The sequence below is a fragment of the Monodelphis domestica genome, chromosome 8 (assembly GCF_027887165.1).
Source record: "Monodelphis domestica isolate mMonDom1 chromosome 8, mMonDom1.pri, whole genome shotgun sequence".
Classification (NCBI taxonomy): domain Eukaryota; kingdom Metazoa; phylum Chordata; class Mammalia; order Didelphimorphia; family Didelphidae; genus Monodelphis; species Monodelphis domestica.
In genome coordinates this window covers 95,004,622-95,029,918 of record NC_077234.1, presented here as the reverse complement: position 1 = coordinate 95,029,918, position 25,297 = coordinate 95,004,622, and the positions used below count along the sequence as shown (strand labels likewise).

The following is a 25,297-nucleotide window of genomic DNA, read 5'->3' as shown; positions in this document are numbered from 1 at the left end:
GGCAAGTCACTTGACCCCCATGGCCTAGCCCTTACCATTCCTCTGTCTTAGAACCAATACACAGTGTTGACTCTAAGACAGAAGGTTAGAGTTTACAAACAGAACTAAAAACCAGTATCTCATTTGAACCTCCCCACAACCCTGGAGGGGAGGTGCTATTATTACTACCCCCTTTATGGAGGAGGAATTGAGGCAAAGAACAAGTAAGTGACCTGCCCAAGGGTCACACAGCTAGCAAGTGTCTGAGGCTGGACTTGAATTCAGGGCTTCTGGGTCCAGTGCTTTATCCCACTGGGCCACCTAGCAGCCCTTGGGTCTAAAGGACGAGACCCGAGATGGTTTTTACAACTTCCTTTCTTCCATTTAATAGGCCACAATATAAGGCAGCATAGAGATGCAGACAGATTTTATTATACCACATCTCACAATTATACCATAATCTCAAAGACAGGGATGGTGTCTTTATTCCTCTTATCTTGCCTCGTGAGGACCACACAGGAAGCACGCAAGCATCAGATGATGATGATGATAAGTGAGTGGCTTCAGCGGGTGCTTCCAAACCAAACTATACTGAAGATGGGCAAAATAGCAGCATTTTCTCCCAAAGACATCTGCCCCCCATAGACTCGAGTAGAGAGAGAAGAGACAGACGAGGCCAGGAGGGGAAGGCTCGGACATGAAAAGCAAGAAAAGGAGGCTTTTTAAGTTTGTAGATTTTAAGAAGTAAAGAATTTTAGTCATTTAAGTTAGGTAGGCAGATAAAAATGTCTAGAGATAAATGGTTGGAAAATGTTGATTTAAAGTACCCAAGGGAAGTTTTTTTCAGTTCTACAGAAGAATGCAGCGTGGGGATCGGTATTGTGCCTGTAGTGGGGAACCTTTATGGTTATTTGGGACCCCAGCACAGGGAGACTGAGCAGCGATGAAAAATAAGAGGTGCAACGGGGTGAGGGAAAGCATCAAGTAAGACGGAGGAGAAGGAAATGGGGAGTGGAATGGTAAAAAGAAAGGGGGGAGGATAGAAGAAAAGTAGGAGGTCAGGAGAGGCAAAAGTTATGAGCAGGCGTTCCCACGGGAGCTCAGTTCAGAGGACCATGCCAATAAAAATCGCCAGCCTACTAAGGGATGGAAGGAAGGACTGACCCATACGGAGACAGAAACTACTCATTTAGAATTCTGCAGCAAAAAGTTGAAATTCTGAGTTGGTTTATCACCCACATCCAATGCCGTGGTCTATGGACAACGGAGGCCGGATGCCTTTCACAGGAACATAAATAACATTTGAAGCATTCAGATTTTCAGAAATTTTAAGTTATTGTTTAGACAAAACTCATTTTAAAGTTAAGAATTCTTTTTTAAAAAACACATATCAGAAGAGATATCATTAGCCATCGCAAGTGCTCTACGATAAAAACCAAGAAAAAGACATTTAGGTTGTGCAGTTTAAAGTTTAAAGCCTTTTAAATATTCTGGTGAGCCGTGAGTTCGTATTTCACTGGTAAGGCGCTACGCCAGCCAACATCCTTTGGCCAACTGTTCTTAAATTATAGAGATGTTCTTAACTGAAGCGTAACTCGAATGTGTTCCTTCAGACAAACTTACGGTTCAGTTCATAGAGAGAAGCAGAAAACCTTGCCCTGACTTCAGCAGGAGTGGGCGTTTTAACTTCTGGGCGTTTCGGATGCCAAGGCCAGTGGGGTAAAAGGACACTGGAAAAAATCTAGCCGTTGACTAGAGAGAGTGCCCAGCTCATAAAATAAGAACAACGCGAAGACGAGAATCTGCCCAGTCAGCCCGTCCAGCCTTTGGGGGAAGGAGGAAGCTTCCAAGTACCTCCACGCTCGGCTACCCCAGGAGGAGCCGCATGCCCGAGGAAGGTAAAGACCACGAAGACCCCCAGCGTCACCCAAATACGGACGGCAGCACTCCGGTCAGGGCCCATCGAGGGGCGCACGGTCGCCATGGGGGAGCGCAGCGCCGTGACAGACGCCAAGCAGGAAGGGACACGCGCAGGCGGGGAAGAAGGACAAAGGCTCGGGCTGGCGGAGGCCTCCGGGATGGGGGGGCCAGTGGGGGGGACCGGCTCCTCCGCCCCCCCCTTTATGTTACTCATGACGGGGGATGGCTCTCTGGGCCAGGCCGGGAGGGAGAGACAGGGAGCGTCTCACAAGGTCCTTCAGACACCATCCTGCGCCCTTGCCCCCCCCAGCGACCCCCTGGCTTCTCCGGGAAGGGAGCCCAGAGTTTCGACCCCATTCCCAAAGCTACTGACTTGAATCAAGAAGGCGGCTGCGGTGGGGCGGCGGGGTCAGCCGGACAGGAGCCGCCCGGGCAAGGTGCCTTTTCCTCTGGCTGTTGCGGAGGTCACATGAATGTTCCCAACTGCCACAGGGGGGTAGAATGTAGAGGGAGACAAAGAATGAGGCGGTACGGCAGCACTCCAGCCTGCCAGGCAGCCGGGGGGAGCCGGGCCCGTTTGTGGGGAGACGGCATCGCCCTCGCCCTCTTCTCCCTCCTTCACTTTTCCCACCCGGTTTATTTTCCTTTTCCTTCCCACCCTCCCTCCCCCGCCGGCCCAATGAGAAAAACAGCAAGAATAAAACCGTTAAAAATCCCTCGTGGCACTGCTCCCCCGCCGAATCAGGGAGAGGGATTTCCCCCACGCGGAGGCCCCGAACGGGCTGTCCCAAGGCCAGGGGCGCCCCCTCTGCCCCCTGTGGTGGAGAGAACTGCCTGAACCCCAGACATCAGGCGGCTTACCGAGGGTCACCCAGGAGGTGTAAGGGGAGGCCCGGGAACCCAGACCTTCCTGGCGTTCAGACCAGATCTCCCTCCATATACTCAATGCAGCCTGGAACTTCACAAAACACATTTTTACATAAGAAAGTTTTCTAAAGGCACTAAAAAGTCAAGAAAAAAAAGGAGAAAAAAGCCTAATAACTACACTCATAGAGAATTTCTTTTAAAAAAACGTACTTTGTTGTTTATTAACATTAAGAATCCTAAATTTCAATTCTAAGATAGGAGAGAGGTCAGGGCTAGGCAAGCGGCCCAGGGTCACACAACTAGGAAGTGTCTGAGGCCAAACTTGAACCCAGCACCTCCAGGCTCCGGCCTGGCCCTCTATCCCCTGAGCCACCTAACTGCCCCCAGTTAGGTAGAACTGTAGGTTCATCGCACACTTTACACCATCTCATTGGATCCCCACAACATCACCTAAGTGGTCGATAATACGGTTCTCCTCATTTTACAGAGGTCTCACAGCCAGTGAGGCCAGAAGGGAGAGCCCGACCAAAGCAGCTCGGCTCCTTTGAACCATGTCCCTCCCGACTTCGGGCCCGGCCCCAGCCATAGTGAAGCCGGAGCTCCGGAGCGCCCAGACGCTTCCACGCTGCAGCAAGAAACCCTCCGTGCCGAACACGAACTCGGGGGGAAGAGCCAGACACGCGCGATGAAATCCAATATGCTCATCAGAGGAAATAGAGACGTTCTTTGAACGGGCTGGCGAGGGCCGAGACGACCCACCTTGAGACCCGGAGACAGAAGGAGAGGAACCGACGGGCGCCCCACTGCGTGCGGGACGCGATGAGGAGAAGCCAGAGTGACCGAGAGGGGAGGGTGGAAAGAAGGGGCGACTGGAGTGTCTGCGGGTCACCCTCCGGTCAGAGCCCTCACAGCAGGCCCAGAACTTCCCCCAAACCTCCCAGCCTCCGGCCCTTCCAGGCCCCCCATCTGCGACCTCAGGGCCCCCTCATGGCAAAACATTCACTCCCCGAAGCCGTTACCCCAGCTTCCTGCTGCCAGCGCCGCTCCCCAAGAGCCCTCCAAAAACGGGGGACGGGGAAGGGGTCCCTGGGCCACGCGCCCCCTCATCCATCCGCAAGAAGCCCATTCCCTTTCCTCGGGTCATCGGTGCAGCCTGAGGTCGCTTCAGGGACGGAGCCCAGAGCTCAACGCGGTCAGCACACAGGCCGTTCAAAGGTTTCCTGAGGCACAGCTTCATGACAACCATTACACAGGCCTGAAGCTGCGCCGACCAGGAATTCTATAGAAGCTAAACATGTCGGAGGCCCTGGAGAAAACGACGCCTCGTCATGCTTGCAAAACACCGTCCAGCTCTCCTCCCGCGTCCGTTCCTCCTTCACCGGCCATCCACCAGCTGTCTACGGTGGGAGCCGCAAAATCGGCACCGCTGCAGTCCTGGGCACACACGTGCAACAGCGCCATGAGCGGCAAAGGCAAATACGTGTGTGGAGGGCGCCCATCTCTGGAGGGGGCTGCCTCGAGCCCGCTTTAATTCGCCCATCAACTTACAGGTGGCTTCACACTCCCTTCACAGAACTAGGCGTGTGACCAGAAAGTAATATTAGGGGTGCTCGCCCTCGCTCTGTCTCTGTCAGTCTGTCTGTCTCTGTCTCTCTCCCTCTCTCTCTGTTTCTCTCTCTGTCTGTCTCTGTCTCTCTGTTTCTCTCTCTCTCCCTCTCTGTTTCTCTCTCTCTCTGTCTCTGTCTCCCTCTCTGTCTCTCTGTTTCTCTCTCTCTCCCTCTCTGTTTCTCTCTCTCTCTGTCTCTGTCTCCCTCTCTGTTTCTCTGTTTCTCTCTCTCTCCCTCTCTGTTTCTCTCTCTCTCTGTCTCTGGCTCCCTCTCTGTTTCTCTCCCTCTCTGTTTCTCTCTCTCTGTCTGTCTCTCTCTGTGTCTGTGTGTGTGTGTGTGTCTCTCTCTCTGTCTGCCTCTCTTTCTCCCCTCTCCCTTTCTGTCTCTCTCTCTCCCCTCTCCCTCTCCGTCTCTGTCTCTGTGTGTGTGTGTGTGTGTGTGTCTCTCTCTCTGTCTGCCTGTCTCTCCCCTCTCCCTTTCTCTGTCTCTCTCTCCCCTCTCCCTCTCTCCCTCTCTCCCTCTCTGTCTCTGTCTCTGTGTGTGTGTCTCTCTCTCTCTGTCTGCCCGTCTGTCTCTCTCCCCTCTCCCTTTCTGTCTCTCTCTCCCCTCTCCCTCTCTCCCTCTCCGTCTCTGTCTCTGTCTCTCTCTCCCAGGTTCAAATGCGGTGATGCATCATCACGACGTGGAGGCAAGCCAGAGTCCTAAGAGTGCCGTGGATAACAAATGTGGGAACGTCCCACTGAGCCAGAAGGGTCCAAGTCCCGACCCGACACCAGAGCAAGAGAAGGGGTGTGAAGGTGCCCGTGGCCAGCAAGGCGTCCTAGGAAACACCGCCTCGCCTCCGTGGTCCAGGGGGCTTCTTTCTCAGTGACGTAACACTGTGCTCTGGAAGGAGGCAGGGACGCAGAGGGCACATTTTATAGCCTTCCAAAGGAATGAACATCTGTCACGTCATACATGTATAACCCACATGGACTTGCTCGTCAGCTCCGGGAGTGGGGAGGGAGACACTATGGATCATACAACTTCAGAAAGACATTTATGGAAATTTGTTATTAAACTGAAAAAGAAAAAAAGAACGTGTCACAGAGCTAAAGGATTAAGGATCATACAGCTGTTATCAGCTCTGTTTGTAATAATCCCATCCTGCCACCTTGTGGTACATGAAGGAAAATAAATGTATTCTCTTTCTGCTTGGAAATGATACAGCAATGCCTCACAAAACTAGCGCTTGTGCTGGAAATGTCTGAATATCGAATGACTCCAAATTTACTCACCCCCTTTATAGGCACTTTATAAAGTGTTTGGGTTATTTTTTTCTTTTTCCAAAAAGAGATCTTTAAATTCTGAAAAGAACCATAAAACCAAATTTTTCAACATGGCTTCCTGAAGTTGCTTGTTATTTCTCAGTCACTTCCCTGTTGCCAGTACAGGGCAGAATTAGAACAAGAAAAGAATTTTGTGAAGGCTAATCCGGCAGAAATGAACTGAAAATGCTAAATGCTAAATAATAAATAATAAAATGTTACCAGATTAAATCAATCTGGCTGCAAATTCAACAATGTCCACTAGATGGCACTACAAGTTCAGGGTAGGGATTTTATGACCAATCCTGATGGAAAATTTCTGCAGTATCTTGAGTTATTTTATTTTATAATTTCAAAATCTTATTCTTTAGTTAACTCAGAAGAGTATGCTTCTTGAACGCCATAAGTTAAAGGAAATTAACTTTTTAAAGGGCCAAGAGCTCATTTAAAATCTACACTTCAGAGTATCATGAATTTTGCATTAGGTTTGACTTTCTCCATCTGGCAATGCAGAACATGGAAAACATTGCAAAATACACCATGTTTCAAGGCTGCTTTCTGGTCCCCTTTGGTACATAAGAAATATTAGCAAGTTTGAGAGTTCTTCTATGAGATTATGAATATTTTATTTCAAGAAGGGGTAGAAATAAAAAGAGGAGAAACGGTGCCCATTTATTTACTAACTTCAGCTTCTACAAAATTAATTCAGTTTAGTCCTTCGGGATGTTCCTCATCAAAAAGAACAGAACGAGAGTCAGAAAAGGTCTTGAAGGTCATCTCTTCTAACACAAACCTCAACAATAATCACCTGGACAAGGTCCTTGACAAATGGCGGTCTAGCCTCTACTTAAAGACCTCTAGGACTCTGAAGCCCACTATTATTTCATGAGGCCATCACGCTTTTAGAAAGCTGTCATCAGGAAGGTTTTTCCTTATGCTGAGCTGAAATGTGCCCGTCTACAAACCACTGCCCCAAGTTCTCCCTTCTGGGGCCACGTAAAATCAGCCCCATCCTCTTTCCACATCTGAGGCCTTCAAATACTTTTCTCCCAACCCCAATATCCCTAGTTTCTTCAAGCTGTCTTTCTCCAGTATGGTCTGCAGACCCTCTTCTGGACCACGGCTTTCTAAAAATGTGGCATCAAGCAGAGAAGCCAAAGCTCCCAAAGTGGCTATTGACTTCACATTAAATCTGTAGAAAGGAAACACAGATCTTTTTTGCTTGGCTGCTGTTGCCTAGCCATCTCTGCACCATTTTACACTTGTGAAGTTTATGTTCTGACCTCAAGGATAGAACTTTCGATGTATTCCCTTTAAATGGCATCTTGTTAGATTTTGCCCATTTTCCTACTCGGAGAAAGCTCGTTTAGGCCTCTGACTGCCCTCCCCAGGGCTCTCTCTCTTCCGTAAGGGCTTTATCTATGGTTATAACCAAGTGGCTAACAGAAATACCAAGCAGAACAGAAGACACAGTTCTGAGATGCTCCTCTAGAAATCTCTCTCAAGGCTAATGCGGATCAAGGCATTAATCACTTCTTGGGGCTAGTCATCCAAATCCACAACTTCCCAACCTATCTAGGGCCTCGTGGGGGAATTCTGTCAAAGGTTTTGCAGTTGTTTGGTATAGCGTATGGAAAGAGCTTTTAGAGTGACCAATGTGATAACGCTATGAATAGCAATAGGGTTTGGCTTGAAGGGAAGCCCCCTATGACTGCTGTAATCAGAAAAATAGGAAGATGGTTTGGCACACACTTATGCTGGCTCTCGGTGACCACCAGCTGACAAGCCTACTATGCCTTGAATAGGCCTCTTTTTTAAAAATTGGGACAAAATATTTGCCTTTCTCAAGTCCTGCCTCTCCTCTCAGCCATCGCATCTTCCAGCATCCTCACTTCCTTCCTAGGGGCATCTAAGAAAAATAAGCAAGCACGACATAATTGGCCACTCCCTCCCAGAGATCTCCTTACTTTTTTTTCTTGAGCAATCAATTCCTCTTCATGAGAATAGAGTTGGGAATAGCTGGAGGTCTTCACATCTCTGAATAATGGAGTGACAATCCTAACTTCAGAAGAATGATAATGAAGCACGATTCTCACTTCTCTTTAGAGATGGTGGACTACAGACAAGTGTGGATGTGTTGTGCTTAACTCTTAGATGTCACTCTTACAAGGGAGTGACTCTTTTTTGGAACGAAGAGGCCATCATTGGAACAGCCATGTTTTTAAAAGCAATAAAACACTTAAAGAAAAAAATTGGCTGTCGCTTCTTCCACAAAGAACAACGTAAGTCAAGACTCTGTGCTGCTCCGCTTCTAGCAGATATTGTGAGTTCTAGCCAAAGTCCATCTAGACAAGGACACTGCTACGTAGAGCCTCCGCGCCAGACGTGTGAGGCTGCCCCCAACTCATTAAGACATCTTCTCCTTCAAGCCAAGTGTTCTGCACATCCACGCCTCAATATTGCCTGGGTTTCTTTCCCCACTCATCTTCACCCAATCATTCTCTCCATTATGCTTCCCCACATCCCGTTCCTGAATTCTCTCGCTATTACATTTCCTCTACAGCTCCCCTTTATCTAAGCTGTTCTTTCCAAAAGCAAAGGAACGTCTTAATATGATCTACGAAACTAAATTTGTGCCTCCTTGTGATAAAATGCCTACTTCGTCTAGTCTCTTACCAATAGCATGGGGAGTGATACTTGGACCCCGGGAGCCAAGGGCTTTAGAAGTGGCTTCTATAGCAAGCCTGTTACTATGGCATCTTACTGACGGATGCATGAGCCATCTTTTTCCCCTCCCATTTTCTGCTTAACGTTCTCAAATCAATCCTCATTAGAAGCACGTGCACCCTTAAGGCTATTACTCTATTATCTTACTCTGTGGGTCAGAAATCTAGGTCTTGTTCATAGGTACCATCTTCTTAAAGCTCTGCTACTAACATGCTATATGACTTTACTGCTCAACTGGAAAACAGGAGGCCTCGCTCAGAGATGAACCAGGGATCTTTGATACAAGGAAGCAAACAACAAGAAGAAACTGGTCACGGAAGGAGAACTATAGAGAACCTTGGAAAGAGAGGAAGAAGTAGTTACTTGAGCTTAGACTGTGTGATAAAGGAACATCCAGGAATTATCCAACAGGCACTCTAGATCTTAGAAGAGGAGTGTTTCAAAGGACTTAAAGACAGGCATAAGGAGGACCTCACGGCTTAACATTTTATAAGAAAAATCAGCAAAGCTGGTACAGGAAGTTCCCAATATGAAATTTTGAAAGCATGAAAAAATTAAGTCTGAAGACAAAGAAAAGAAACTGTTTCCTTTAAAGGGGTGGGGGGTGCACAAAGAAATTAGCTGAACAACCTAGGTTTTAAAAAGATTTTCACAAGCAGGAAGCAAGGAATGATAATAGAAGATGCATGCCAAAGAATGGCATGGTTCTTTAAAAACAGCATCAAGAGGGCTAAAGCTCAGAGCAAGCTGATTTTGGCAAAGCAAAGACAACCAAATCAGAAACGAGGAGGATCAAAGAAAAGTTAGGATGGATGCTCAGGCAGATGGGACGATACTAGACAGCTAAGAAAAGGCAGAACTGTTCTTAATTCTGTTTTCTCTGCTGAGGAGAATGACCTTCATACTGGAATGGAGAGAACAAAAATGTCTAATGGGGAATTGAAAACCAAGATAAGCTGCAAGATAGGAAAAGAGCACCATGTTCAAATCAGCAGGCTCAAATGAACTCTGTCCTTAGATACTGAAAGTCCTGGTGAATATGATCACTGAGCCAGTCAGGGATCTTTGAAAGATTTGAGAATATGAGAGGTGGTACAGAATGACAATATTATTCCATTTTTTATAAAAGTAAATTATGATAGTTGGATTATCACTCATTCTTGACAAAATCCTAGAAGGAACAATTAAAGGGAGGGCTAATGAACATTCAGAGAAGGAAGCAGTGATCTCAAAGAGCCAGATACATCAAGAACACTAAATGTGACTAATAACTTCATTAACTTTATTGGCAGAGTTATTACTAAACTAGTTGATCAGGGCAAGATTACAACCATCACTTGCCTAGATTTCAACTAAGCATTTGACCACCTCTCCTTCTATCCTTGGGACAGGATAGGAAAAGAGAGATGGCCTCAATGAGAGTAAAATTAAGTGCTGGCTTCCACCCCGCACACCCCTCCAAAACAAAAACAACTCCCCTCCCCCTTAGTCAAATAGAAGAGGTGTCTGGTGGGATGCCCCAGGAAGCTGTGTTTGGCTCCAAGTTGTTAAATGTATTATTCAGTGCCTTGGAAAAAAGCAGAGATGACAGGCTCATCATAACTGCAGATGATAACCCAGAAGAAAGAGCTAATGCATGGAATGACAGTCGGGATCCAAAATGTTACTAGTTGGGATTTAAAGAATCAACATCACAACAATATGGGTAAAAAAAACCAACATCTGAGAAAGATCTGGGGGCTTTAGTGAGTCCTCGCTGTTGAGCAGTGGTCTAGAGCTTCAGCCAAATAAGCTGAAAGCAGCATAAAGGAAGTCCTAGCCTCTGGGACAAAGGAGAGCACAGTTCCACTGCATTCCGACAAGGCCAGAGGACCCCTGGAGCATTCCTATGCCCTACGCTGATCCTAGTATTTTAAAAAAGGACACTGATAAGCTGCAGTAGAGGGCCATTGATAGGATAGTCTCAAGAATATGCCCCATGAGAAGCAGCGCAAGGAATCTGGGACGTTTAACAAAGAAGACTGTCTTTAAGTATTTAAAGGCTTCCACATAGAACTGGAATATTAGACTTGTTCCTAGGCTCAGAGGGCAGAACTAAGAGCGATGGGAAGATTTAGGCTTTCTGTAAAAAAAATAAAAAATCCATAACAGGTCAGGGTTATCCAGCAGTGGAATGGGCATCTCGAGCAGCAATGCGATCCCATTCATCAGAGTTTTTCAAGAGCAAAGGCCAGAACCATTTCCACATCTTTCTAGAGTGAGCATGTCGCCATGGGGAGCCATGGCCAGACCCCAGATCTGTGGCTTCTTGAAGCTCCCTGGCATTAGTGCAGTTAGGGAAACTCACAGGAAGGCAAAGAGGAAGAGTGAAGCTGCTCCAGAAGAGTCTGAAAGGAGACAGGATGGGAGACCTCTCAGGAGGGCTGGCTTCTCACAAACAAAGCAGCGGCAAGGATGCCGGAAAGAGCATTTCTTCTGATCCAGAACAAGAGTCAGCCAAAGGAACAGGTTTTTTAACCTGATGGTAAATTAAGGAAAAAACCGGAAGCTTCATAGAAACCTGCCTTGCTTTAGCTGTTCCAATTAAATATTGTTGTTGTTTATAACACTGATCTTTGTTTTCCTTTTTTAAGATACTTTTTAAAAAAATGAGCAACAAATTGTGTTTTGAACAAAGACCGTTGTCTAGACTTCATTATGAAGGAATATTCTGCATCTACCACCTGTTACCAAAAGACATTAAGAAATAAAATCTTAATTAAAAAAAGCCAAAGCTGGACAATCTCTTGTCAAGTATGTTATGGAGGGAATTATAGCTGGGTAAGTTGGGACTTGAAGGCCCTCTCCAACTGCTGAGATTTTGTGGCAGGATAGAATGCTCTCAAAGAGCCGACGACTAATGAAAAAATAGTGCACACAAATCACTTCCCTCAGAAGAGAATGAGAAATCAAGCCACACGTTTATTATTGGGTGATGAGTGCACAGGTGGTGTATGGTCAGATTTTCCCGAGAAATTGCAGGAAGGACGGTTGACTTTCATTTGGGGCCCTGAAAATAGGGGTTTCAATTATGGACAGGGCACCACGTCCATTCTAGGCCTGGGGGACAGCAGGAACAAGGTCACAGGAGGGAGAGCGTAAGATGAGAAGAGGGAACCGAGACGTCCAGGTCAGCTAGAAAAGCGAGCACGTGTGTGCAGGGGGCTGACGAGGCAGGCTGGAATGAGAAGGTGAAGGCTCTCAAATGTTAGGGTCAGTCCTTTAGGCTTCATGCAGGAAGCACGAAGGGGACAATGCAGAGCAGTGTGCTGGGCAGGTCACCGGGGGCACAGAGGCGAGCCCAGCAGCCTCGTCTACAAGAGAGGGGGGGCTCCACTCCCCTGGGTTGGTGATAATAAAAGCCCAAAGATACGCAAGGACGTGAGAGATCATCCAAAGAACTGGGTAGCCCATCAGATGGAACGTGGGGGGAGGAAAGTCTGCACAGTCAAGGATGATTCCCAAGCTAGAACTGGAGTGAGTGGGGTAGAATTTCATCAATAGAAATAAAAGTTGAGCAGAACTGGGTAGGTTTGGGGACAAGTATAAGAGGTTCAGTTTTGACCTTGAGTCTGAAGTGTTGATTGGATTTCTAATACAAACAATACGTAGCTGGAGGTCTGAAACTATAGAGCCAAACTAAGTCTAACCACATTTCTTTTTCCTTTCTTTCAAAATGCAAATAATCAATTAAATGGTTTTTTAAAGGCAAAAAAAGAAAAGGATTTAACAATCTCCAAACTATGAAATCAGATTCTAAATTGCTCAGTGAACATGACATCTAGAATTTTCATGGCACCTTAGCACAGTAAACTTGGGAGTCTAAAGGCCTGAGTGAAGTCCTGCCCCAAAGACTAGATAAATAAATCACTTCACCTGCTCAGTGCCCCAGGCAGCTTTGAGACCATAACCTGAAGAGCAGCTGCTCTTCTTCACTGGGAGAAGGAGTTTCCTATTGCCAATTAAATCACAGGCTCAGTACAAAAACAAAAAACAAACCTCAGGCCCCATCAAATTGGCCTACTAATACCCCATAAGTCCTTGTTCTTCTGAAGATGATATATTCCTAAGTTTTGACTTCTCAAAGCTAAGGAAACATTAAGTAACAGTTAATTTACTTTAAGGCTGCCTTTCCTAAATCAACACATGAGATGCTGAGGAGTAAATAAAACACAAAACTAATTTCCAGAACCATTCATGAGGTCAGTCCTCTAAATTAATCAAGAAAAGGAATGCAAACAACTTAAAAACACTGCCAAGATGGTATCCAGGTGAACAATATGTAACTCTGCCATGATCTTTTCTTATGTCTGAGGTACTAAACTAAAGAAGTTTTACTTGAATGAGAATTCAAAGCCTAAAAAGAGGAAGAATAAAAAAAATATTTCAGGTATATGAGACAGAACAAAATTAAATATTTTGAACAATAGTCAAAAAACAAACAGTAACTGTATTTATCCTAAATAGGGTCATACAATCCCTCCAAATCATACTTGTTCAAAGCTAAATGACCAGGAAAAATGATACCATTAGAGAACCACCATGAAAGTGAAAAAAGACAAAACTGACCAAGATAGCCAAAGTGAAACATTTTTATCTCAATTAAAAAAATAAAAACAATTTCATGGTATTTAAAACAATTATGTAAATATGTACCCCAATTTTCTCCTTTAGGAGACTGCTCATGATCCAATGCCAATGCTTAGACCACTACAATGTGCCAAGCTCTGTATCAGATCGTATAGAGTCAAAGATGAAGCAAGCCACCATCTGTTCCTCGAAGACTTTCCAATCTAGTAGGGGTAAGCATTTCACAATCATCAGCTCCACTAACAACCTCAGGGGCCTGCAAGACCGACAGATAGTTGAAGGGAAGAAAAGTTATTCACAATTGGGTGCAGTCACTGTGAATAACATACATACCCACCTAGAATTTTCTAAAGAACAGTTAAAGAAATGACCAAAGAAACCATGAGGCAAATCAACTAGGAAAAGGAACTAGAGGAACCATCAAGATAGGAAGACTATCGGAGCCTCTTTTATAGTTACTGGACATTTTTGGTCAACCTACCAGATGTAGTGAGGGCATAAAGGGACAAGGGAAAAATATCTAGTTGCTTTAAACAGATTTCAAGATTCAAAATGATCTTGAAAGGCTGGAACAGAAAATTGAAATCAAAATGCAAACTCCTACACTTGGGAGTGTTTAAAAATCAATTTTATATGTACTGTATGGAATAGATATATTTAAAAAGCACTTTGCATGAAAAACAACTTTGGATGTTGGGTAGCCACGGCTCGGTGTGAACCAACAGTGCCATACGGCTGTTTAAAAAGAAGGCCACTGTGCATGTAGTCTGCATTAACAAAAGGTCTGGGGAGGCAATAACTGGACTGCATTTCGCATTATCATCAGGACCGCTACTTTGTTCCATTTTGGGAGCCACATTTTAATGGCAACTGACAAACCAGCGCACTCCGAGAAGAAAGCCTCTAAAACGGGGGGTTCTGCTTCAGAGTCCTGACAGGCACTGTCTTACGCTAAAGGGGTGGCGTGGGTAGCCTCCCAGGGCAGAGCCCTAGTGATTGCAGGTACACTGGGTTCAATAGAAGGGAGAACTTACTAAGAATGAGCTTTCTGCAATGGGATGGGCTGCCCTCATGCAACAGTGAGGTCTCTATCAATGAAGTATTTCACGCCGCTCTGGAGGTCTGGAAAGCGCGCCACATCCATCTTCTCTGGTCCCGAGAACCGTCCTGCACGCTCGGTAGGGATAACGAACCCCACAGCCTCGCTCTGAACAGGCACCCCTTTACAGACGAAGAAACTGACCCTTGGAAACGGGAGGCAATTTGCCCATTCATAGAAGGTGAGTGTCAGAGGCAAGACTGGAATGTAGGTCTCTCCCGACTCCAACCCAGCACTCTTTCTATAATACCACTCCATCACGAGTGCCTTGAACTGGGAGGCTGCTCTATCATAACAGACCAACTATGTTTGCGGCATGGTGCTCCTTTACAAATAGTATCTAATTGAATCATCACAACCACCCTGGGAGGCAGACGCTATCATCACCCCAATTTTACAGCTGAGGAAACTGAGGCACAGACGGGCAGTAACTTACCCATGGTCACATAGCTAGTGAGTCTCCAAGGCTGCATTTGAACACAGGTCTTCCTGGCTCTAAGCTCAGCACACACCCCACTGCCACTTAGCTGCCTCCAATGGCTTATCTGTCTAGAACATTAAGCATATTTTGGGAAGGATTCTTTCCCTAGACGGGCACTTTTGCAGCATCCCCCAAATCCCGCACTCTTCTTTATCTGCCAAATGCCTCCACAGCTTTAAAAGTCCAACTCAAATGGCCCCTATTTAATGAAGCCTCCTCTGATCCCCCGGGCCTCACAATTCTAATGCACTTAAGTGTTCCAATGAACCTCACTGCCCAGCTCTGAGCGGGCACTTCCTGAATGGGGACCAGACACCAGAGGTGAGGAAAGACATTGGCCATCTCTTCCAGCACCTGTTATGACCACAAATATCCAAGCAAGACTGTTCCTCATATCACAGGGAACTATTTAAAGCACTGCATCTTTTCATCATTTTAGCCCAGAAAGGTACGAAATAGATGGAGTTGGTCAGAAGCCCTCCACAGAGCTTCTCAAGTCATCAACAACCATGCGATTGGCATTCATAACAAGCTCTATTTAAACTGCCTTAATAAAAATTCCTGCTAATCTATTAGAATAAACCACGACAATCTAGAGGTCACTTTGAAATACTGAGAAATAAGCTTTGCCATATTTGTCTTCCATTCTGAGGAGAAATACCATTTTCCTATCCTCGATAACTTTCCATGACAGGAAATCCCTGAAGGTACCTTCCAGTTCTAAAAATCTGTTGACTACAGGCACAGTTTATGTGTGGCTACCACCACATTTTGAGTTGGGCTAGACCCTATGATACTTTCCCCATCATATTTTTAAGACATCGATGAACATTAAGTGGTGATGCATGCCTGTATTTCAGCCGAAAGAAAACAGAGGGTATAAAAGTCATCAAAAATAAAAAATACATTAATCGAGGATTGAGTTTTTACTAAGAAAAAGAAAGATTTTTTTGAAGTTGTGGCTTCAAATGGATGGTTTTAGGAAAAACTTTTATCTCCTTAAAAAATTCTTAAATGCTTTCCTTTTTTGCTGGGATGAAATTATTTAATTTCTCACATAATCTTATATATAAGAAAACCCTTCAAAACTCTTAAGTACTTATGATGTTAGAGAAATTATAAACTGGTTTAAGAATGCTATTATTCTTTTGGTCAATTCCCTTCACATATGGATTACTGAAGACCTTTCATAGCATTAACCACAAAACTCTTGTCATCAGGACATCTCAATTTTAAAAATTTTAAGCGATTTTAACTTAAATGAATTGAAATTTCTAAAAAGGGACCATAAATATTCAATCAAATGTGTTTTACTATGGAAGAACCAAGTTGTCCCTTATTATATAAATATAAATTTGAGACAAGTGCTTTTTTAGGATTGAAATACATTTATGATCTGAATTGCCTAGTGGTTTCCTATTTCAACAAGTGGAATTTGTGAAATTTAAAATATTCCAGAAGACCTCAGACTCACAATTGATGCTTTGAAACTAAATTTAGAGGAACCTACTTCTAAGTGCATGCTTGAATAAAATCACAAAGCAAATGCTTAAGTTACAAACTTGGCATTTTTTTCTATATATTTTCAATATGAAATTTAGAAACATTTACCTTTTCAAGTCAATTGTTTGTTGGTTCAATTAAAGGATCTAATTCAAAGCCAACTTATTAAAAAAGTATTTGAAGCAAAATAAAAGGAATAGTCCTCACACAATATTATCTCAAAAGCACCTACATGTAACATTCTTTTCTGTGTTACTTGGGGGAAACCAGTTGTTTTTGCACATTTTAGGGAAAGAAAAAAACTGTCACTAATATTTCATGATTATTATTTCATCATCAAAAGTGAAATGATGTGAAATCTTAGAAATGAACAGCTTTTTCCCCCAAAGGTAATAAAAGTCATTCTAGGCCAAACACAAAATAATTATTTAGCAGACCATCTGAATTAAATCTAAACAGCCACAATGAGCACAACAGCAATCCAATCACTAAGCTACACAGAAGGTTAACAGGACATGAATCCCACAGTAAGGACTTCCCTCCTCGGCTCTCTCACTTGCTCACATCCAGTCCCAACGGACGCTCCAGGTGGCCCAGGGACCTTCTGGAAGGTGCTGTCCCACAGTTCCACCAGTTCTTCCGAGGGCAGTTTCTATTTAAAGGGACGGCGATCCAATCTCTTTGGACACCAGGCTTAATATTTTCATTTACCATTCATAATACCATTCAAATTCACTTGTCTAAAAACCAAAAGCAACTCTATAAAGTCCAAAAGGCAACCTACAGGGTGCAGAAGTCCCCAAGTCCAACTGCAGTAACGGTGCTTCGGCTGAGGGCTTCTCCTCCACCCAATACTTTTTAATGTCAGGAAGAATTATAAAAGTGAGAATTCTATTATTTCACACAGAATCAAACATTCCTTATTTCCTGTCTCCAGACAACCAAAAAACGTATTATAGATATGTATTAGAGAATTACGAAACACACTGCAATGGAACAGAAGTGCCATCTGCCTGGGTCTTTAAAGGATCAGGAGTGATCCAGGAGGCCTGGAAGGGGGGGGCCCTCTTTGTCATCGAGGATGATAACTGAGTGAACAAAGGCTTGGAGCACAGTGCTGGGGGGAACAGCCTAAGAGAAGGCTATTGAGGCAAGTCTGGGGTCAGATTAGGCAGGGCCTTGGAATGGAAACTTTACTCAAGAAGCCACAGGGAACTGCTGAAAATTTCTAACCAGTGACACAACTGAAGTGGTGCCACAACTCAATTTAGAGTCCATCCTCCATCTCAGAAGAGCTGGGAATTGAGAGGGACAATGGAACTGTAAAAATAAAAAAGATAATGGTGAGTTACATAAATATAGATGGAAAACTTGCCAATACAGGTTCAAATTGTTCAGATACTTTTGATAGGTGTAATCAAAAGTATCCTCAGTGATGAAGCAAAGCTCAAATGTGAACTTTCCTTCAGGGCCAAACACAAGGACACTAAAGACTCTTATTATAAAAATAAAATATTTATTGAAATATATAAGGATAAAAAAGGATTTCTAATTCTAAGGAATTCTAAATCCACCCAAATAAAACTTGCTGGCTTCTCCTGTGTTTCACAGGCTACATTAATCCTCCCTGATCTAACTAATCCAAATTTATACTCTAAATAAAAACTACTGCTATTAAGCTTATAAATCTTAACTTTGCCTTCAAATTATAAAATAGCAAAAGCTTCTGGTTGAGTCTCAACAAGAATCATGTTAGGACTCTGAGTCTACTCAGAGTCCAAACCAAAGACCAGGTTTGTTTTTTTATTTTCTCAGAGTTAAACAATCTATAACACAATAGATAGTCAATAGTGTTTCCCAAGTTGGGAAAGGAAAACACTGAGTTTCTTCAGATCTTTCCCTCAGACAGAGAGAGGCAAAGATGTTATCTCCTCCAACCCTGAGAGTCCCTGAGTGTGTCTCTGCCAACTGCCAGAGAGAGTAATTGACACAGAAAACTGGTTATAACTGTCAACATCTGAAATCAACATGCTCTCTCAGTTCTGCTTCAAACGCCAATTCTTTTCTCAGGTCAGCCACTTTACTTCTTATCTCTAAACTAATAAAACAATACTTATTTTCTAATATCATCCTTACAGCACCCACTGCACATGTGTGTGTTTGCAAAGCCACAGAAATGCTAACTAGCACTAAAAGGGGAAGCCAGTGAGGCTAGACACCAGGCCAGTCATCTTGATGGGCTTCATGCCCCTCAGGGATCAGCAGCAGGTGGAATGCCTCCACAGATCTGGCTCGGCCTTTCACTAGTGAACATTCTTGATCAATGAGTTGGATGAAGGTAGAAATGATATACTAACTGTAAAGATTAAAATTTAGGGGAGACTGAGGCAGGTAGAAATTAGTTTCTCTCTGTAAGGAGTATTATATTTTTATGAGGTTTATTAAAGATTAAGGATTAAAGAAAATACAGGATAAGAAAAACATGCCTAGGCCAGAGAGGCCTAGACAAGATAATCTCACATCATGGAAGAGCCGCGTCTGCTCCAAAATGGAAGTCCAAAAGGCCCACAAAAGCCTTTGCAATCAGGTTAAATCCCTTCTCGATCTCAGCCCACCTGAGAATTCAGTGAGATTACAAAGCATTTTGGGGAAGTGGAGCAAGGGCTTGTGGGGATTGAAGTCCAGGATTCAAATCCATTTTTTTACACTAACAGAGTTTATAATAGGATTCGGTATCATGGGGACAAATGTAAGATCTAATATTTGGATTCATCTAAAAAAATGAGAGATTTTAGTGGATGGTGGACGATGGCAGTCTAAAAAAATTATTTTAGTTTCATACAATAAGAGAATAACAAGGCCCATCATTAGCAAGTCACGGCTTAGTCCTAAAGTGCTTTTCCCAATTGGATCATCTAGGGTGATTCTGGACACAGTTCTAGAAATTGTACTTTAGGAAGGAAGAGAGACGAGGTTGGTTTTGTTGGGCCCCAGGGAGCAAAGCTAGACGTGAAGGTTAGGTGTTGCAGAGAGGCAAATTCACATGCAGAGTAAGGAAAGCTGACTCAGGAGGCAGGGGATCACCCTTCACAGAAGGCCTTCCAGCAGAGTCTCTGAGATCCCTTCCAATCCTGTGATTCTCCACTAACCTATGGCCAGGCTGGTGTGTGGCTTGAGGGAGGGATCATTGGGTAACTAAATGGGTCAATATGAATATTAAAGAGGATGGCTATGGTTGGGAACAGAGAAAAGAAAGTGCCCTGAAAACTACAGAAGTCATTATCCATTTAAAATGTGTGGATTTACTTCTACTCATTCTTTTAGCCCAGTCTCATTTGGTTCTTTCTGATTTTCTAGTTAGTATAATCATGAATGTTCAGCAAAGGGATATTTCATTAATTAATAATGTCCTCAGACATTGCTGGTTTGAGATCTGGAAATGCATGAGATTGACATAATTTGTATTTTATTTTCTGACTCATTTAAGGTTTTTACAGTAGGAGGAAAATCCTAGATTTTTCTACATACAGGGAGCAAATGATTTTTGACATAATTTAAGATTTGAATTTCTCTCTGATAATGCAGGATGTTTTTAATCAAAGAATAACACGTGAATCAGATTTCATTTAGACACCAAGACATTCAAATGGAGAAATGAAGTTGACGTCACCACGATCAATTTCAATATACTATTTTTATAGGTTGTATAAAGCCCAAGTAAATGACATGAATATCTTCCTATGTTTACTTAATGATCTAGAGTTTTAGCAAAAAAGAACTCTAACCCCTTTCTAATTTGGTGTTTGACCAAAATACTTTTGAAAATAACCAGTAAAACAATGAATCCCCTGGTGGCAGTTAAGTGGCCTGGAGACAAGAGGTTTGATGTTCAAATACGACCTCAAGATACTTCCTAGCTGTGTGACCTTGAGCAAGTCACTTAACCCCCATTGCCTAGCCCTTATGGCTCTCCTGACTTGGAACCAACACACGGGCCTGATTCTAAGATGGAAGGTAAGAGTTAAAAAAAAAATCCTAGAATTGGCTTTTGTAACATTCTTGGGTGTCTCTAAATGAGTTCAAAACATGCTTGAAATTTTTCAGAAAATATTTAAAACATAATTGATTTTAATTCAATCTAATTTGGAAGGGGGAAAAAAAAGGTTCTATCACTTTTCTCCAATAGAGTATGTGAAAGCCTGGAGAGAGCAGCAAAGAGGAGGTTCGGGCTGGCGCCCTGCTGATGAGTGCATGTCTTTCTGGACCTCAGTTTCCTCTTCTGTAAAGTGATCCAGTCAGACTCAAGACTCTAAGGTTCACCTGAGCTCTAGCATTTGGAGGGAGGCTATTCCAACCCTAATATGATAGTAGTGATCACCGCTTCGGTGTAACAGGAACCACATTCCAGTTGCACCCATCCTATGCTTAATTGATTCAGGGGGAATATGAGATCAGTTGAACAACAGAGAGGGGGCAGGCAGTTCCTTAGGAGCAATGGTATAAACAGGCAGTTGGCCAAATGACACTAGAGGTGAGTGCTGAGACAACAAGAGGGTTTACTCATGGTGTATTAACACTGTAGCAAAATTAAGTGGGTCAGACAGAGCAAGAACTGCAAAGAACAGTAAAAAAATGGGCAAAACAACAACAAAAAGGATCAACTCAAGGAAAGTAAAAGAAGAGTCTACTAGAGACCAATGCTAGAAGAACAGATTGTCCATGATGCAGCTGGTAGGAGAGCTCATCAGGGTCTATTCAATCTTAACATTTACCACTCAAAACTTGAACTGAATTATATAGAAAAATTATGCTAGCTCCAGTTCCCTTCCAACATTTTTGAACTGTCCAAGCACCAGGACTCCAACATAAAACCCAAAATACTTCTTGCCCTTAAAAGAATTTCTTTTCCCCTAGAGGGGCATAATATTTACAGAAATAGTTAAACAGGAGATTATTTGAGGAAGAGAAAATTTGTGATAATAATGAGAACCACAAAATATCCACCAATCTATTTTTTAGTCCAGAAAATGTTAATGATATATATCGAGTTTACATGGAGAAAGAATAAGAGAGGGAGAAAGAATGAGGACGGAAAGAAGGAAGACCCACAAAGAGAGGCACGCACACCCACATCCTATTTGTGCACAATACCATTTAGCACTGAGAATAAAACGTGCCCTATCCCACTGCCCCAATTTACCTTTGGGAAGTTACATCTGCTTTCATGAATGCCATGTCCTCTCTAGTCACCTCCTTGGAAGTCTGCTCCTCTGAAATAATTACTTCCCCCTTCCCAAAACATTCAGACTTCAGGTCTACACTCCATTCACACTATACAGCATACATTCCTTTTACTTTATCATGAAAACAGATGGGCCGGGAGGTTTCCCAAAACATTGGGGGGGAAACTTGAATTGTAAACCCATCCACATGGCACTGTCAACATGGGGCAGCAAGAGACACTAACTCTTGGGTGAGCTGTGGCCACACAAATCAGTGCCCAAACCTCAGGCTTCAGAATGGGAAGAGAGGTTCCTGCCTTCCCATTACCATCATATTTGAGATCATTTCAGAAATCAGTACCAAGGATGAAGGCTGGAGCTGTGTATCTAGAAAGGAAGCTGCTTAGAAAGGGTCAGTAGTGGGGCCTGACATCAGTATCCGTGATCTTCAAAGGACATTGGTGTGGACTTCAATATTTGCTCTTACAATTTTTTGTTGAAGTAGAAATCTTCACAAATGAGGAGCGCCCTTCCTTTTTTAAAAAAACTATTTTTACAGATATACACTTGGAAAGGAATTTACATCTTAATTGTTAGTAAGAGTAAAATAGGGACTACTGGGCCTTTTCAACAAAACCATTCATAGGCTGCCTCCCCTAATTATAATGTGAGCTCCTTGATGGCAGGCACTATCTCTTTCCCATCTGTAATAACATAAAGCTGATAGGGGCACAGGGACTTAATAATATTTCAATAAGGCTAATATTAATAAATTCTTTTTATGAAAATGTTAGAATAATCTAGATGTACTTAAACAAAAGCAAGAGAGTAGTTACAAAGCCTGGAAAAGGGAAAATTATAAATATAAAATTTTCGGCAAATCCTTAATTCTGTACAGGGAAAACAGTACCCTGCTGTCCATGAAACACAAATAAGCTGATCTCTGAAAAATTTACTAGAAATTTCAGGCCAAGACTGAAGTGCAGTATAAATTAAGTATTCAAGAACAAAGAAATTAACAAACCTTTAAACTCTTAATAATCTTTAATTTGTCCAAACTGCCAATAACCATGCTTCTATAACTATAAATTATTACAGTTGGATATGACCAGGAAAAATTATTTTGCTTCTATTCTTTATTTTTCCAAATAAGAGATATTTAAGAAACTTCATATCTCTATTTTTATCATTGTAAGAGAAGTGATTGAGTTTTCATGAAGAGTTCTGCTTAAAAAAATGTTCCATTTCCAGATAAAAAAGATACTCTGGCATTTTTCTGAGGCAGTTTGTAAAGAAGCCAGCAAAGAGGAAGATTGCTAAGGTAATCAGGCAAAAATGATTGTTAAAAACCAGAAACTACCATTCAGGAAATTAAAGAAAATTGCTTTGAGAGTTATATGGAAGATTAGGGAGAGACAAAAGAATGTGACAAAATTATACACAGAGACGGACACACTGTGGCACAATCGAATATTATAGAATCCTCTACTACCAGCAATGCAATGATCCAGGACAATTCTGAGGGACTTATGGGAAAGAACGCTATCCACATCCAGAGAGAACGGTGGGAGCAGAAACACAGAAGAAAAATGACTGCTTGATGACACGAGTCAATGGGGATATGATTGGGGATATAGACTCTAAATGATGACTGTAGTGCAAATATTAATAATATGGAAATAGGTCTTGATCAATGACACATGTAAAACCCAGTGGAATTGCGTATTGGCTACGGGAGGGGGTTGGGAGGGAGGGGAAAGAACATGATTCATGTGACTATGACAAAATATTCTAAATTAATTAAACTTAAAAAAAAAAAGAGTATGATACAGAGGGAAGAGGCAGAAAAACCTAGTATTGGTCAGAAGAACATCAGGAGCATTACTGCTCCCAGTGGAAAGATCCTGGCTAGGACAATTCATTGCTAATATAAAAGAGGAAGTTTTGGGTTAGGAAACAGAATCGACCAGGGGGGGGGGGGCAGACAGACACAGATAGACAGAGACAGGAGAGAGACAGACAGACAGAGGCAGACAGACACAGAGAGAGACAGACAGTCAGACAGACAGAGACAAATGGAGAGAGAGACAGACAGAGGGATAGAAAGGGAGACAGACACAGAGAGAGACAGAGACGGGGAGGGAGAGGGGGGGGAGAGGGGAGGGAGAGAGAGAGGGAGGGAGAGAAGGAGGGAGAGACAGACAGACAGAGACAGAGACAGACAGAGAGAGATAGAGATAGAGATAGAGTCAGAGAGACAGAGACAGAGAGACTGAGATAGAGACAGAGAGACAGACAGACAGAGAAAGAAGCTGGTTGATTATCTCTTAAGTATGGCAGGCAGCAAATGTGCCAAAGTTGTGAAATGAGTGTTCATTCCTACTGACAAACTAAGTGAAATCATGAAAACCAAATTATAAAGAGAAAATCACAATTTTCCCTAAAAAAATGTTTTGTGGAAACAGGTCTTTTCATTTAACAAATATTATAATAGTGAACTGTAAGTAGAAACCTCTAAAACAAAACAGCTACAGCTTTACAGTCTTCAAGAAATACCTGAATAGATCGCCAAGCTGGCCGAATGTATTTCTATAAACAAAGTTTATTACTGAAAACATAGCTAATAAAGTTAACTACCTGGAAAACATATGTGAATCATGAAGAAAACAATGCCAACATTCAAACTGATTTGATGGCTACTTATTTATTCTCATTTATGTAGAAACAAATGAAAAGGTCCAAGAAAACCCAGCAACTGGGATGTGCTGAATTGGGAACTAAAGGTCTCAGAGGCAGGAATGCACTCTTTGTGTCCTGGTCTAGGTATCTTTTTCAGCCCTTTTATCTCTTGGCTTTCAGTATAACCTTCTGGTATCAGTTATTCAGAATGAAAGAGAACATATTCTAGAGTTTAGATGCCTTCCCTCAATCCCTATTATTATTAAGGAAATAAATTCTAGAGTTCACTGAATAAGTTCATCAAGCAGGTGTGCCCTGGCATGGGAAATGCAGTTCTAGCTGAAAATCATAAATCAAAAAGAAAAGGAATTGGTTGGCCAGACTATAGCCGATGACTGTAGAATTATGAGTTCCAGGCAAGTAATAGAAGTGTTCTCATGAAGATGGGGACGTGGCACGGGGCCGAGGCTTACTACTCAGTTCACGTAGGATTTAAACAGAAATTTAGGGATGAAGAAAAAAAGTAATGAGCACTATGGATGGAAGGCAGCTGTTAAGACCGGTATAGAAGAAGGACCTGGTCATGATGAAAAGGAAATTGAAGGGAGTTGGAGGGAGAGGATACCACTTTCTCTCAGAATCCTGGTGACAAGCAATAATTCTAATTTTCTAAAAGGGGACAGGCAGATTCCAAAAACTCTGGACTGCTAAGCTAAGTTTTGATCTCCAGCAACATGCTCAACTTCTAGAAAATCTCAGGGCACGGTGAAGTGCTCATGATAGAGAACGACAATACAATGAGGTGGAACTGCAGCTATGGAGCACCTTTAAACCAAGAGTTTTGATTAAGGGAGCTATGTAGAATCAAAGGTGTGCCACTGAGCTCTGTCCTGTTCAGTATTTTATCAGTCACTCGGATGAAAAACTCAGTGAGTTGGTCTGCCTTATAGAGGACACAAAAAATAAAGGAATTGTTCACTTGATAAATGGCAATCAAGTTTCTTTCTCAAAATTGTGGTCTTTACAAACCATGGAAGAAGACTTTCACAGTGTTTAGTTAAGAATATTTAGCATAATAGACTGCTCCCCATAATAGAGAGAAATGTGAAGCACAGAAAAATGCATGTAAATAGAAGCGTCTTCCAAGATTTTCTTATGTCCACTTTTCATTTACTTTAGGAAATTGTTTATTCTTAAAGCATCCTGGACCAATATCCCAAATAACAATCTTAATGATTTATTACAAGTTATCCAATTTGCATAGTTTATGTTTTCGT

General features: G+C 42.8%; 1 protein-coding gene across 4 annotated transcripts in view; it reads right to left on the bottom strand.

The window, feature by feature from the left end:
• TSC22D1 (TSC22 domain family member 1) overlaps positions 1-25,297 on the bottom strand; it is a 149,992-nt gene that overhangs the window by 26,048 nt on the left and 98,647 nt on the right. The window contains exon 1 of one of the 4 annotated variants that reach the window (XM_056808444.1): positions 2,273-2,369. The exons of the other annotated variants lie outside the window; for them this stretch is intronic. The gene's annotated coding sequence lies outside the window, so the exon portion shown is untranslated. Of the gene's footprint in view, positions 1-2,272; positions 2,370-25,297 lie in introns of those variants that run through there. 4 annotated transcript variants of the gene reach the window in all.